This window comes from Notolepis coatsorum (genome assembly GCF_963971535.1).
Source record: "Notolepis coatsorum genome assembly, chromosome: 17".
Classification (NCBI taxonomy): Eukaryota; Metazoa; Chordata; class Actinopteri; order Aulopiformes; family Paralepididae; genus Notolepis; species Notolepis coatsorum.
Window position 1 is genome coordinate 100,581,494 of NC_140181.1, and position 15,848 is coordinate 100,597,341.

Genomic DNA, 15,848 nt, shown 5'->3' on the forward strand with positions numbered 1-15,848 from the left:
AAAACGATGTGATTTAATGTGCTATGTCTTACCTTGACTTTGTCTATTTTACTGCTATCTATTTTATGCTTTATGTCTGCACTTTATGCATTGCTCTTGATCTGCCAATGTTGTGCTCATTTTATGCCTGTCTTTTTGTACTGCTGTGAAGCACTTTGAGCTGCAATTCTTGTATGAAAGGTGCTATACAAACAGTGTATTATTATTATTATTATTATTATTATTATTATTATTATTATTATTATTATTATTATTATTATTATTATTATTATTATTATTATTATTATTATTATTATTATTATTATTATTATTATTATTATTATTATTATTATTATTATTATTATTATTATTATTATTATTATTATTATTATTATTATTATTATTATTATTATTATTATTATTATTATTATTATTATTATTATTATTATTATTATTATTATTATTATTATTATTATTATTATTATTATTATTATTATTATTATTATTATTATTATTATTATTATTATTATAAATTATTATAGTTTGCTTCATTAATTAAAGGGTGTGAATTTAAGTGTTCTCTAGTGCCTTTTGTCCGCTTTAAGGTGGTGGTATAAGTTAAAGGTTGTGGTGTCGAAGTAAAAAAAATCCTGTCTGGGCTAAGCCCCGGATCTCCTACAATCCTAAATCCGCCCCTGCACAGGACTCTTCTTGAACATGGGCATCCTCCCGACCAGAATGCTGCCGACGGGCAACGCAGCAACCAGGGGGTCCAAGGGGAATGGGGTGAGAACACGGGCATCCTCCCGTGGAGTAATAGAGAGCGATGGCGAGCCTCACCCCAGGAACGGGTCCATGTAGAGGGAGTTGGGAAGTAGCCGTCAGGACATCTGGAGTGGGAACACTGGGATCCTCCCGTGGAGTAATAGAGAGCGGAGACGGTGTCCCACTCCAGGAAACGGCGACAGGTGGCGATGTACAGGGGTGGCACGACGTCTCACGCCGGAGACGCGGCAGTAGATGGTAGTAACAAGAACAACCCGACAAGGAGTGGAGGGGAGTCTGCAATACTAGTACTCTCCCGAGCTGATTGCAAACTCCTCTCAGGTGCGTGAAGCAGAAAAAACGGCACGCCCCCTCGTTGGGCTGCATGCAGAATTCCTCCAGCCCTCACAGTACCCCCCCCTCCACGGGAGCCACCCGGCGACCAGCCAGGCCCGCAGGGGCGGGAATGCAGGGAAAAAGAAATCTCAGAGAGGCACGAGGGAACTGACCTTGCTAGCTGAAGGGGCAGTCCTAGCAGTGGGGAACAGGGTAGGTACACACAAAGTGGAGGCCATGCTAGCTGGGGAAGCGACACATAAAGTGGGGCTAGCAGAGGGAACAGGGTTAGCTGCCAGGGCATAGCTAGCTACAGGGCCTATGCTAGCTGTAAGGCTACATCAACATAGAGGCTGTGCCAGCTGCTGGAGCTAAGCTAGCAGACTGCTGGACTAGCTGAGGAAGCCGGTTAGCTGCAGGGGCTTAGCTAGCTACAGGGCCTATGCTAGCTGTAAGACTACATCAACATAGATGCTGTGCTAGCTGGTTAGCTGCAGGGGCTAAGCTAGCAGACGGCTGGACTAGCAGAGGAGAACAAGCTGGCTGAAAAGACAGACCTAGCTGTGGGGAAGCTACACATGGGGTTAGCTGCAGGGGCTGACTCACATACGCGTCTGGGGTTGTCGACTGGTCGGGTCGTACTGTTATGGTTTGTATAGCGACCCCAATTGCACAACACAGACAGGTAATCAGAGTTAGCCAAAACAAGGGCATGATTTATTATGCACAAAAAAGCGGCATTCTAAACAAAGCCATGTTCGCAGGTCAGCCTTTTATTAGACATAATTTTGAATCCCATACCTGCCAACGTTATGTTGTGAAAAAGGGGCTTCAAACTTTTGTAAACCTTTAAATAAACCTACTATTTATTGTAGGTTGGTAGTTTTGTCCTCATTCCTTCTCGTCCCAGACTGAGTAGATGTGCATTCACTCTGGGTTGCCAGGATGTGCAGGGATCATTAAAACGTAGTGTATAAAGGGGATGAGATGTTTTCTTAAACTAATCTGGCAACACATATACACCCATACAAAGCCCGATTTCACTAAGCTCAATACACACAGATAATATTTGACCAGACTTTCTCTTATTTGACCAGGACATTGAAACATTTCTAGCGAAAACCCTGAATCACACATGTGAGCTAAATGGGTATGTATGTAATGTATTCATCCTTACTGTAGCAGCTTACATTAGCACACTGTAATACCACACACACACGCACGCGTGCACACACAGACACACACACACACACACAACAAAATGACATAATTAATCCTCCCTGAGAGATCATTGCAGCATGCGGCCATGCGGTACGGTTTAACATAATATACTGTAGTTCACACACACACACACATACACAAACACACACACACAACAAAATTACACGATTAATCCTCCCTTTCTCATTGCAGTAGCAAACAGCCATGTGGTATAGTATGACATGATATAGTTCTGTTTCATTAGGGGCTCTGCTTGGCATCACTACTGCACTATCTCGCGTACGTGCACGCGTACTGAATAAACCACAAATGTACCTCTAATACCAGTATTAGTCTGACCACACCCCTCATCAGCTTACCTTCATAAGCAGGTGTGTGGTCACCTGCTCTCCTCCTTCTCGCTTTCACCACAAGGAAGAAGTGCCTCGGTAGATCCCCACACTTGACACCATGATGGAAGAAAGGTTTAGGAGCAGCTTTGGGAAACAAGGATACGTTGACATCATATCTTTATTTTCTCTCTCACTATTTTCGAGAAAATAAGGCGATATTGTCTTCGTACTGGAGTGTCTGGAAGATGATGATCATTCTAAAAACCCTCCACCGGTTTTCGTATTGGGAGCACGCCGCTGCATGCTTCTCAACTGCAGTTCCTTGCTGTGTTTGTTGGGGTGAAACCTGTCAGGCCACAGCTGAACTGTCGGACATGCCGCTGTTGTGAGAAGCGGTGCGTTCCAGGTTGGGTGAGTAGTGTTTGCTGGCGGGCTCCACTTGTCTGTTAGTGCTATGGGGGCTACTTGACAAAGTTTATGGAAACCGGCCCCAGGCTAGGGTCCTTTGTTCAGCCACCTAGGCGACAGAAGGCCTTGGTCTGGAGACCATTATAGTTTTAACTAGTGGGCCGCGACCATTGACACTGGTGATCCCTGTGTGTTCTGGACGAGTGGATTCTCTCTGTCACCGTGTTAAGGCCCCATCTTTCATATCCAAATGAGAGTATTCCTTCACGAGGGGATATGTGCATGTAATGTGCGATAGCGGCAGATTCATGTTCAAAGTCAGCTACACAGGCCAGTTGGTACTGTGCTGATTCCGTCGGATGTGGTAAAGTCACCGTTGTGAAGCGGTGTTGACATCTTGTTTTCTCTTTTCTCTTAAAAAGTGAGGAGAGGTTCAGAACGGCGGCCTGTCTGGGTGAGTGTTATGTCATTGTTTACATGTTCATAGCTTACGGTTAGCCAGTCAGCTGTTAACTGCTGCGTTAGCCTGCTGGATCGCTGCATGGCCTGCTTAGGGCCTACTATTAGCCAGTCAGCTGTTAGCTGCGGGGCTAGCATGTCGTGGTCGCTAGGTAACGTTAGCTTGCTGCTATGGCCATGGCTGGCGTGGGGTAGCTTAGCTTCTCGCGCGCCGCCGTGAGCTCGCTTCTGATCGCGATGCTATTCTGTTGAACGTGCTTTGATTTTAACATGTTTTACACTCTTGACCGCGACGTCATCCTTGACAGGGGATGTTTCGTCGACCCTGCCCTGAGCCTGGACGGCAAGGTTGCATCAACGGGGGACTGTAGTACGGGTTGGGGCGGTGACGCTACCCAGTTCGGACAACACAGGACGGCTGTGTTCCTACGGTGTCTGTGACTGCACTTCGCTGATCTGCGTTCCGGGTAGGAACGGGGTTGACCAGACCTCATAACACGTCTTCTGGTTTTACTTTGCTAAATGTATTGTGAATAACGGTGTTTTTCCCAAAACGTGTGTTGCTACAATGCATTTAGGATACGTTGCGGGTTATGTGTGAGCTGTTTTTGTCACTGGCAGTTAGCTTCTCCGTGCAAACGGGATGTAATGATCTGGTTGTTGTGTGAGAAACACGGCCGTGTACTCACAACTAAGGTAACTAACCTATGAAGCTATGCTTGGTGACAAGTGAGTAAAAGAATGTTCTTTCTCAGACTGTAATGACAATGAACAGTGTGTTCACACATTAACAGGTTTTCCTGTTTTAACTGGCCGTATTGAGGGTAAAATAGGAGGATTGTGTTTTCCCCCCCGGTTCCCTGGGGACTTTTTCATCCTCCTGTCAGACATGTTGTGCATTAATTGTGTCTTTTGTGTGGTAGGGATACGATGTAACTCTTAGCTTGATTGCTGAGGTTGTGCTAAATCTGCTGGAGAAACTTATTTCCTAAAGGGAAATTGGTTTGGTTGCTGTCATGTGTGCTTAGCAAGGACTGTGGTCGATACTAATCAAGAATGATGTATTCTCTCATTGTGAAAAAAACGGCGTTCCTCTGTTGAGTGTTTTTGCCATTTTTTGTAGGTGATGATGGGTTGTGTGTGTCATGTGACCTACAACTGGGTTGTACTGGCCACAGAAGCACATGTGTATGTTGGACCGGGGTTCTTAGAGCCCTCTCTATTCTGTGTTTTTCCTTAGTAAAAATCAGATAGCAGGTTAGCTCATGCGCTGTGTGGAGCTGTGAAACGCTTCATAGAGCTGACTATGACTGTGTCATATTCTCTTTTTGTCGTTACATCGTATCATGGGTGTGGGGTCGTAAAGGGGTGAACTGGTAACCTTTCCTCTCCCCATTGTTCTGTTGGTCAGGGGTACACCCCCTGTCCTTCAAGGTTCCCGTCACGTGGCGGTTCGGCACGTTACGGGGGGGGGGGGGGGGGGGGGGGGGGAGTTCCTGGTCCCACGGCCTGGTATATTGGGCGTGTGCACCGCAGGAATTCCCCCGCCATAGAGTACGTCACCGTGCGCGTCTCTGTTGGTAGGACTTCCGTGTGCTGTTCAGGTCCATGTGATGGATCTGTTTTCAGGGGGGGTGGTCAGGGCTCCTCCTCACCAAGCGCCTATTCAGGCCTTCTGTGAGTTCGGACTCCTTCTTCCATGTGAGGAAGCCTCCATCAGAGTACAGAGCCTTCCTCCTCAGATTGTCAAAGTGAGTGGACCCTCTAGAAGGGTCCTTTTTCTATTGTATGTATATTCGATTCAATTCGTTTATTGAGTGTGTATGGGTTCAGTGCCTCTTCCCCGGAGGCCCTAAAACCAGTTTTTTACATGGCTCAAGGTGCAATATATTCTTTTCAATCTGTACAGCTCGCGTGGGAAGTCTCTCTGGGGATCCCCGTCTCTTTCCTATGGGAGGATGGTGGGATGTAAAAATGTGAACATTTTTTACCCCGGCTGTGTAGACTGGGATACATACTGTTGATGCTTCCTTCTTTCTATTCCAGAAGTGTTGGAGTTAGGGAGTGTCACACCCCTCTTGTCGTTCCCCTGGGCGCCTTGGGGATTCAATGACAGGTCTAAATAGCCTGTTCATTGATGGGGGTGTGTCCCGACGCACGTATAGTGCTAGCTCGCTGTAAACAGGCGATTGACTGGCACGCCTTGGTTGCTTGTGGTTGAAACAGCGTTTTTATAAAGCAACTGAGATGGGGGTTTTTCCTCTTCCGACGACCACATCCCATGACCTGGGTGGGTTGTCGACGGATTCTCGTTCATGTCTGGGGGATGATGACGGGATGGATCTGAACATATGTGGTGGGGTCTCACGCCCTTGGGGTGGGCCACCAGGCGCGGTTCGTCCGAACGTCTGGGTGGCGCCTTCTTTTCATGTTAAGATCAACACGCATATCTGCCCTTCTCCTGGAGTAGGCATGTCGGCGTGGTTAGGGCACGGGACTGGTTCTGGTCACGCTGGTCCAGATCAGTTGAACCCGTTGTCCGCCGGGGATGCAGATCTGCTGTTCTGGTACCCTGAGGGACTTGGGCTTTTTTCAGGGGGAAAAATGCCAGGTCGGTCTGGGTGTCACAGGGTTAAGCGCTATGGAGACCCTGGTTGGGTATGTTTTTACTCAGCACTGTCGTCATGGCTTACAGCCATGCCATTCTGTACGCGCTCGATCTCGTCGGATCTCGGCCGCTACACAGGTTGGTCCTGGTTAGTACTTGGTTGGGAGACCGCCTGGGAATAACAAGTACGGTGTGCTTAGGGGCTGGTTCTCCATTATTTTTCGCTCCTCTCTCACGCATGGCGAAGAGGGGCCTGTGGGGGTGGTTTTTTGACCTCCTCTGGTGACCCTGTGCTTCCCGTACCGCCAGGCCCGGTCCGAAGTGATGTTTGCGACCCGTAGGCCTGGGTTAACCCTTTTTTGAAAACTGAAACACTTGTACTGCGGTATAGCCGGTGTATACCCGCAGGTGTGTTTTGGAGTTTTTTCTTGAGGGGTTATAGGAACAACCACCGCATTGGGTAACACCGAGGTGGTTGGTTCCCTGGTGTGTTGGTGCAGTGTCAACTCCCGGGTTCACCGTTTGAGGGTGCCCCTGCACGTTCATGACGTCTGCCAATCGTGTCAGCCTTCTCTGCCTCGACCCCTCTGGGTGGGGGTTTTTAAATGGAGGCTTGGTCATGCAACAACGCCAGCATACGCCCCTTCCGCCGGGGCAGCTGTGTTCAGCTGTCCCCTCTGGCGCCTGTCTCGTCCGCAGTCTCCAGGCTAGGGTTAACAGCCTGTTGCCTGGTTTTTCCCCGGTGCGCTGCCTGCTTCCGTTGGTTAACCTTTTTTGTGTGCTTACGGCCATGCTGACTGTCTGTTCTGCAGGGTTAGTGTGCCAGGCGGTGTACTGTTGGGGGGACGGGGCCCGCTCGGCTTACGGCCATACCGACCTGAACACGCCCGATCTCGTCCGATCTCGGAAGCTAAGCAGGTTCTGGCCTGGTTAGTACTTGGTTGGGATACCGCCTGGGATTACCAGGTGCAGTAACTGGGGGGCCTTTGTCCGAATACGCTGGCGATGTGGGGGGCGGGGCACTACGTGCCCACCTGGTGGGGTCTTGATGCTGGCATCATGGACTTCTCCGGGCCCCCATTCCAGGGAGTCCAGTCCTTTTGGTGGGTCTGGGTCTTCCTTCGCGCTCCGCTGCTACGGCCTTGCCACGGGGTTGGGTTTGCCCTTGACCCCGTGATTCTGGGGGCAGTAACGAGGTTGTTCCTCCGTTCGTTCCCGGGTGGCATGCGGGTTGTGCGTGTGTGTAGTCGTGGGGTCAAGCCACGGTCTGCTCACCCTGTGCGTTAAGTTGCTTGAGTGCCTCTTCGCACGGTCGGGTCCGTCGCCTTCCCGTGAAGCCTCTAATAGGGGGGATACCCTCCATTAGGGGGGGTCGGGGGGGCTCGGCCCTCCCTGTTCTGATGGTTTTGGGGGGCTGTCAGCGGGGTGTATTTGTCAGCCAGCGGCTCCGCTTGGCCTCCCTTTGTGCAGTAGTGATGCCAAGCAGAGCCCCTAATGAAACAGAACGTTAGGTTATGACTATAACCAAGTTCTGTTAATTAGGGGTGACGCTTGGCATCAGACGGCCGCTGCAGCCCTTGACCTCACCTTGTGGTGAAAGCTTGGGAAGGAGGAGAGCAGGTGACCACACACCTGCTTATGAAGGTAAGCTGATGAGGGGTGTGGTCAGACTAATACTGGTATTAGAGGTACATTTGTGGTTTATTCAGTACGCGTGCACGTACGCGAGATAGTGCAGTAGTGATGCCAAGCGTCACCCCTAATTAACAGAACTTGGTTATAGTCATAACCTAACGTTCACACACACGTGCGCACGCACGCACGCTCAATACACACACACACACACACACCTACACACACACACACACACACACACACACACACACACACACCTACACACACACACACACACACACACACACACACACACACACACACACACACACACACACACACACACACACACACACACACACACACAGCTAGTTCCAAGTACCGTTTTAAAAGACTACTGAAAAATAATATGTTGAATTATAGTTAGGTGTGGAGGTTTGTACCTTGTTACACATATGTTACCGAACTGTGTTTTGTTGTAGTTTGCTAGAGTTTAATATGTTTGCTAGGGGTTTATGTTGATAATATGTATGTGCCTGCTGTGGCTGTTTTGTTGTGCTCTGTTTTTACTTGTTTTAATGTTATTCTTTTATAACTTTGTATTTATTTCTCCCCCCTGCCCCCTATCCCTCAAAAGGCTGTGCCTTTTGCCAGGTCGCCATTGTAAATAAAAATGTGTTCTTAATGACTTACCTGGTTAAATAAAGGTTAAATACAAAATTTAAATACAATTTCACATTTGTATTTATTTATTTCTTTGTTGAGAGTGTTTGTGGATGGTAGATTAGCGGCCACCATTGTGGTAGTTGATGAGGATCCAAATAAACAAATAAACAGCAACCGAAAAATCTTGTTTTCATCACTTGTGGGACCAACCACAATGGTAGGAAAACAAGGACACAGACACACAGACAGACAGACAGACACACACGCACACGCACACACACACACACACACACACACACACACACACACACACACACACACACACACACACACACACACACACACACACACACACACACACACACACACACACACACACACACACACACACACACACACACACACATCAACAAGAGAGACACAGAAGTAGAGAGAGGAGGGGGTGGAGAGAAAGGACGAGAGAGAGAGAGAGAGAGAGAGAGAGAGAGAGAGAGAGAGAGAGAGAGAGAGAGAGAGAGAGAGAGAGAGGGAGAGAGAGGGAGAAAGGGAGATAGAGAGATCCATCCATCCATCCATCCATCCATCCATCCATCCATCCATCCATCCATCCATCCAGCCATCCCTGTTGAGGATGTGAAGGTCATGTTTTGAAAGGTCAGGCATGTTGACATCGTCACGCCACCGCTGGCTGAGAGCCACCATCTGTTGATCCATCCTGCTCTCCACTCATTCACATTAATGACATACGTAGGAGGTCCATTCATACTCCAGTTGGACAAACATGTACTAATCCTTAACTCAGATGTCATAAGGTCACATGGCCATGCTTATTGAGAGCAGTCCCTGACGAATACTAAAGGTTCCAACTCTTTCAGCTGAGTAACAATGTTCATCAAACTTGGGTGCTGCAGTCTTGAGTGCATAGTAGTAGAGACATATTAGTATAGTAGGAGTAGGTAGTAATATAGGCAAGGTCGATTATTTAGTGGCAAAGTGCATAATAGTAAAAGACAGTACGATGGTAATTAAAACAATTTTTTATAAAAATTTAATTTCAGATATTGATTGAAGAAGTGTGTTTTTAGTTGACGACGGAAAATTGGTGGGGTTTCGGCTGTCCTAACTGTGATGGGAAGTTCATTCCACCATTGTGGAGCGAGGACTGAGAATAGCCTGCTTCTCTTTGATGACCCCCCCCAGAGCTCAGATAGGAGTGGGTCTGAGGCTGCCAGAAGATGCAGAGCAAATGAGTGTGGTTTGTTGATTACTGTGCTCACTCAAGAAGGTGGCTGCAGGTGCACAGAGCCAATTGATTCAAGTAGGTCAGTAGGTCAAGGGGCAGCATTGCACACTGCAATTAGTGGACCAGGACTTCGATCTTTAAAGAAATATCTTTATTCCATAGTGCTTTTCACACAAAGAGCAGGTGAATTAGAACAGGGCTAGACAGGCAGACATTTCAGCTCCATGCTTTCTTCAGTGTTTAATCAAGAGTAGTGATCCCTAACGACAGAGTGTCTCCGTCATTAGGAATCTCAAGCAGCTGGGATCATTATATTCGGGGGGAGGTCCATGAAGACTTGACGACACTGTTGACGACACTGAAGCCGACCTAATCCGTGGTTATATCTAATGCTTTTTAACGACCAAAGTGTATTGGGGAATATTATTGTGATGCAAGAATTTATTATTAGACGTATAATATAATAATAATAATAATAATAATAGGGCTGTCCCCGACTAAGGATTTGTATAGTCGATTTGTAGTGGCCAAAATTAGCCGATAGACTACGGCTCCTTTCGATCGATTAGTCGACTATTCGACTAATAGGGGTCAGCCCTAAATAATAATAATAATAATAATTAATTACATGTATATAGCGCTTTTCCAGACACTCAAATCGCTCCCCACAATGTAGGGTTGAAATTGCCTCATGCACCACCACTGGTAGCACCACACGTCACACATCACACTACACAATGGCTGAATGGCTCAGCAGACAGGGATTGATATCAGCCAATTAAGGGGGAGGGATGATTAGGTGGCCTTGATGTCAGAGACCTGATTGGGAATTTGACCAGGAACGTCGGGGAACCCCCTACTCTTTGCGATAGGCGTCCTGGGTTCTTTAACGACCGAGATTCAGTCAAGACCTCGGTTTAGCGTCTCATCAGCATTATTCAAACAGTCTCTTTGCAATAGAGACTACTCTTTTTTCTCTCCAGTGCACAAATCCTATTCTAGGATTGATTTCATGCTGTTAGACTCTAAACTGATATCCAATGTTGTGTCCACACAATACCATACTATCCTGATAAGTGATCATGCTCCCATGTCACTGGATGTTAGGTTCACTAGACATAGAAAGGAACGCACCTGGAGATTTGACAACACAATCTTAAAAGAGAAGAGTTTCTTAAAATACATGTCAGCTAGGCTACCTGACATTATAGACACAAATGATACAGGGGATGTGGATGACTCAACACTGTGGGAAGCTATCAAGGCAGTGCTTAGAGGTAGCATCATATCATACGTGGCAGGTAGGAGAAAACAAATGTCAAAAAGACTAGTGGAGTTGGATGATTCTGTGTCTCAACTAGAACACCTGTACAGGGTCTCTGCGGATCCCGACATCCTGAATTCTATAGTATCTCAAAGAGATGAGTACAATACTATTTTATCTGCACAGGTCAATAAGCAATTGAATATGATAAAACAGATACAATTTGAAATAGGTGACAAACCTCAGAAACTGCTGGCACGTCAATTAAGACAGGCGCAAGCTTCCCGTGCAATACTAAAAATAAAATCAGACACAGGCACTGTTCTTACAGACCCTAAAGAGATAAATACGTATAACAAAATGTCATCTGCATACATTGATAAATGATGCTTTTGCCCCTTTATGGAGACAGGTGATATTCTAGGATGTTGTCGAATTTTTGTAGCTAGTGTTTCTATGACTAAATCAAAAAGATAAGGAGAGCATGGATCTCCTTGCCTTGTCCCACGGTATAGTGGAAACTGAGAGGAAATATCCTGGTTAGTAACTACACTTGCTGTGGGATGAGCATACAAAATCCGTATCCAGTCTATAAATACCTTCCCGAAACCAAATGCCTCTAGGGTCACATACATATATGGCCACTCGACCTGATCGAAGGCCTTCTGAGCATCCACTGAAATCACCACTGTCTCTGTATTGTGTTTCGTATAAAGTATATTGAATAACCGTCTTAAATTGTAATAAATATGTCTATTAGGAATAAAGCCCGTTTGATCCGGGTGCACTATTTTCTGAATGTGAGCTTTTAGCCGCCTGGCCAGAATCTTGCTAAGCAGCTTTGTTTCAATTTGAATCAGTGACACAGGTCTGTAAGATGATGGTTCTAACTCATCTCTGTCCTTTTTTAAAATTAATGAAATATTTGCATTATACAGCGTTTGAGGTAGTCTACCATCCGATGCGGCATGTTTAAACATACGAAGCAGCAGCGGAGATAGTTCCTTAGAGTAGTGCTTGTAGAATTCTGCAGTAAAGCCATCAGGGCCAGGTGCTTTATTGTTCGGTAATTCTGTAATTGCCTCTACTATTTCTCCTATGGAGATGTCCCTTTCCAATGCAGCTTCTGCCTCGCCATCAAGCTGAGGTAGGTTTAATTCAGAGAGAAATGCCTTAATAGCATCAATGTCATGGTTGCCATTTGATGTATACAATTTTGAATAGAACTCCGTAAAACGTGCATCTAACCCACAGGAGTCCCTTCCTCCAATTATGGAAGTGTTCAATTATTTTGGCTCTCTTTCAGGTTTTCAAATTAATTGGGATAAAAGTGAATTAATGCCAATACAAATAAATAAGGATAGCTCCTCATTGAACTCTATCCCCTTTAAGATTACCAAAGATAGATTTACTTACCTAGGAGTGACCGTTACTAAAAAACCTGAACTCTTACTGGAAGAGAATTGGAAAGTAAAAATAAAACAGTTGAAACAGAATATAGATTTTTGGAAGACCCTCCCACTGTCACTGGTTGGGAGAGTAAACGCTATTAAAATGGTGGTTCTTCCGAGATTTACATACATCTTTCAGTCAATTCCAGTATTCATACCACAGCGGTATTTCAAAAAGTTAGACTCGATTATAATCCCCTTTATTTGGCAGAATAAAGCTGCACGTATTAGCAAAAAACACTTATGTAAAACAAAAAATGAGGGTGGCTTTGGTCTTCCAGACTTCAAATGTTACTACTGGTCTGCACATTTAAACAATATGGCTTTCTGGAGAAGTGCTAACCTTACGGAGGGGCAGGGCATGGAGGAGGTCACTCCTGCATGGCTCTCAATGGAGCGAGCAGCCTGTCAGGGAACCTCTCTCCTAGCCCTTTTGAATAGCCCTGTCAAGATAAACAAGTCATTATATGAAGGGAATTTTATAGTACATAGCTCCTTGAAGGTATGGAAACAGATTAAAGCATACTTGAAAGCTCCAAATATGTATACAGACACTCCAATCGGTAATAACCATGCCTTTAAGCCATCCACTATGGACCAAGGGTTTGCTCAGTGGAAGGCGAAGGGTATAGGGAGCTTGAAGGACTTGTACCAAGAGGGCCAGTTCCTATCATTCGAGCAACTGAAGGTCAAACACGATTTACCGTCAACACATTTTTTCCGCTATCTACAGATACGGAACTTCGTAAGGACTCATGTAGATACATGGTCAGACATTCCTCAGCATCAAGCACTGGAAAATATAATTAATGTTAGACCAGGTAGTAAAGGGGCGGTGACAATAATATACCAGACACTTTTCAATCAGGTAATAGTTAGCACAGAAAGATATAGGACTGAGTGGGAGTCAGAACTGGGGATACCCCTCAATGAGGAATTCTGGGAAACATGTCTTACAAATATTCACCGGTGCTCTGTAAATGTTAGAATCAACTTGATTCAATTTAAAGTGATACACAGGTTGCACTACTCAAAGGTGAAAGTGAATAAGATGTATCCTAGCGTATCACTGTGTAACAAATGTAAAAATCAAGATGGTACCCTTACACATCAACTCTGGTCTTGTCCCAACTTACACACGTTCTGGTCTGATATATTTGACTTTTATTCAAACGTTTTTAATAAACAGTGGGAACCCTGCCCCTTAGTGGCCATTTTGGGATATAGTGACGATGTCACTAAGTACTCTGAAAATGAAAAAAGGCCGATATATCTAGGTGCTGTGTTGGCTAAAAAGCTCATTTTGAGACTTTGGAAGTTGGATGCAGCACCTTCATTTGAAATTTGGATGAGAGAGCTGGGGGAGACCCTCTACTTAGAGAGGCTTAGATTTAAAAATACAGGACGGAGAAAGGTGTTTGATACGACATGGGGACCGGTGTTGGACTACTTAAAGGGTCTGAGGGAGGATGAAGAGGATATATAAGTTCAAAATGTTACTCGTATTACAGCAATGTCTGAAGGTATAATCTCTGTGGTGTCTTGGCTTTTGGCCTTTTTCTAATGATATATAAAATGAAATATAAGTTCAAAAGGTCACTCATATTACAGTAATGTCTGAACTGAAGGTATAGTCGCTGTTGTGTCTTGGCTTTTGGCGTTTTTCTAATGCTCTGTTTTTTATTTTTTTTTTTTTGGTCTCTTTTTTTTTTTTTTTTTTAGCAAAAATCTAGCTTATTTAACTATCCTGTTTATATGTATGTATGGACCCGCCAAAAGAAAGAGAATGTTTATTCTTACTTTGAATATTTTTTGTTATATGCCGCTGGACAATTGTATTTGAACAAGAAAAAAATAAGATTGCATGTGTGCATCAATATGGAATGTAAAGTAATGTGCAATAAAAATACTTATAAAAAAAAAAAAAAAAGCGGCACTGAGCCTTTAAGGGGGAAAAAACACTAAAGTCCATGAACACAAAAAAGGCGGCACTGTGCCTTTAAAGGGCGAACAGGCAGGAATCCTCTAGCACACAGGCAAAAAGGTACACAGGAAATCTTCCAGAAACACGGGCAAAAGTACACAGGACTCTTCTTGAACATGGGCATCCTCCCGACCAGAATGCTGCCGACGGGCAACGCAGCAACCAGGGGGTCCAAGGGGAATGGGGTGAGAACACGGGCATCCTCCCGTGGAGTAATAGAGAGCGATGGCGAGCCTCACCCCAGGAACGGGTCCATGTAGAGGGAGTTGGGAAGTAGCCGGCAGGACATCTGGAGTGGGAACACTGGGATCCTCCCGTGGAGTAATAGAGAGCGAAGACGGTGTCCCACTCCAGGAAACGGCGACAGGTGGCGATGTACAGGGGTGGCACGACGTCTCACGCCGGAGACGCGGCAGTAGATGGTAGTAACAAGAACAACCCGACAAGGAGTGGAGGGGAGTCTGCAATACTAGTACTCTCCCGAGCTGATTGCAAACTCCTCTCAGGTGCGTGAAGCAGAAAAAACGGCACGCCCCCTCGTTGGGCTGCATGCAGAATTCCTCCAGTCCTCACAGTACCCCCCCCTCCACGGGAGCCACCCGGCGACCAGCCAGGCCTGCAGGGGCGGGAATGCAGGGAAAAAGAAATCTCAGAGAGGCACGAGGGAACTGACCTTGCTAGCTGAAGGGGCAGTCCTAGCAGTGGGGAACAGGGTAGCTACACACAAAGTGGAGGCCATGCTAGCTGGGGAAGCGACACATAAAGTGGGGCTAGCAGAGGGAACAGGGTTAGCTGCCAGGGCATAGCTAGCTACAGGGCCTATGCTAGCTGTAAGGCTACATCAACATAGAGCCTGTGCCAGCTGCTGGAGCTAAGCTAGCAGACTGCTGGACTAGCTGAGGAAGCCGGTTAGCTGCAGGGGCTTAGCTAGCTACAGGGCCTATGCTAGCTGTAAGACTACATCAACATAGATGCTGTGCTAGCTGGTTAGCTGCAGGGGCTAAGCTAGCAGACGGCTGGACTAGCAGAGGAGAACAAGCTGGCTGAAAAGACAGACCTAGCTGTGGGAAAGCTACACATGGGGTTAGCTGCAGGGGCTGACTCACATACGCGTCTGGGGTTGTCGACTGGTCGGGTCGTACTGTTATGGTTTGTATAGCGACCCCAATTGCACAACACAGACAGGTAATCAGAGTTAGCCAAAACAAGGGCATGATTTATTATGCACAAAAAAGCGGCACTGAGCCTTTAAGGGGGAAAAAACACTAAAGTCCATGAACACAAAAAAGGTGGCACTGTGCCTTTAAAGGGCGAACAGGCAGGAATCCTCTAGCACACAGGCAAAAAGGTACACAGGAAATCTTCCAGAAACACGGGCAAAAGTACACAGGACTCTTCTTGAACATGGGCATCCTCCCGACCAGAATGCTGCCGACGGGCAACGCAGCAACCAGGGGGTCCAAGGGGAATGGGGTGAGAACACGGGCATCCTCCTGTGGAGTAATAGAGAGCGATGGC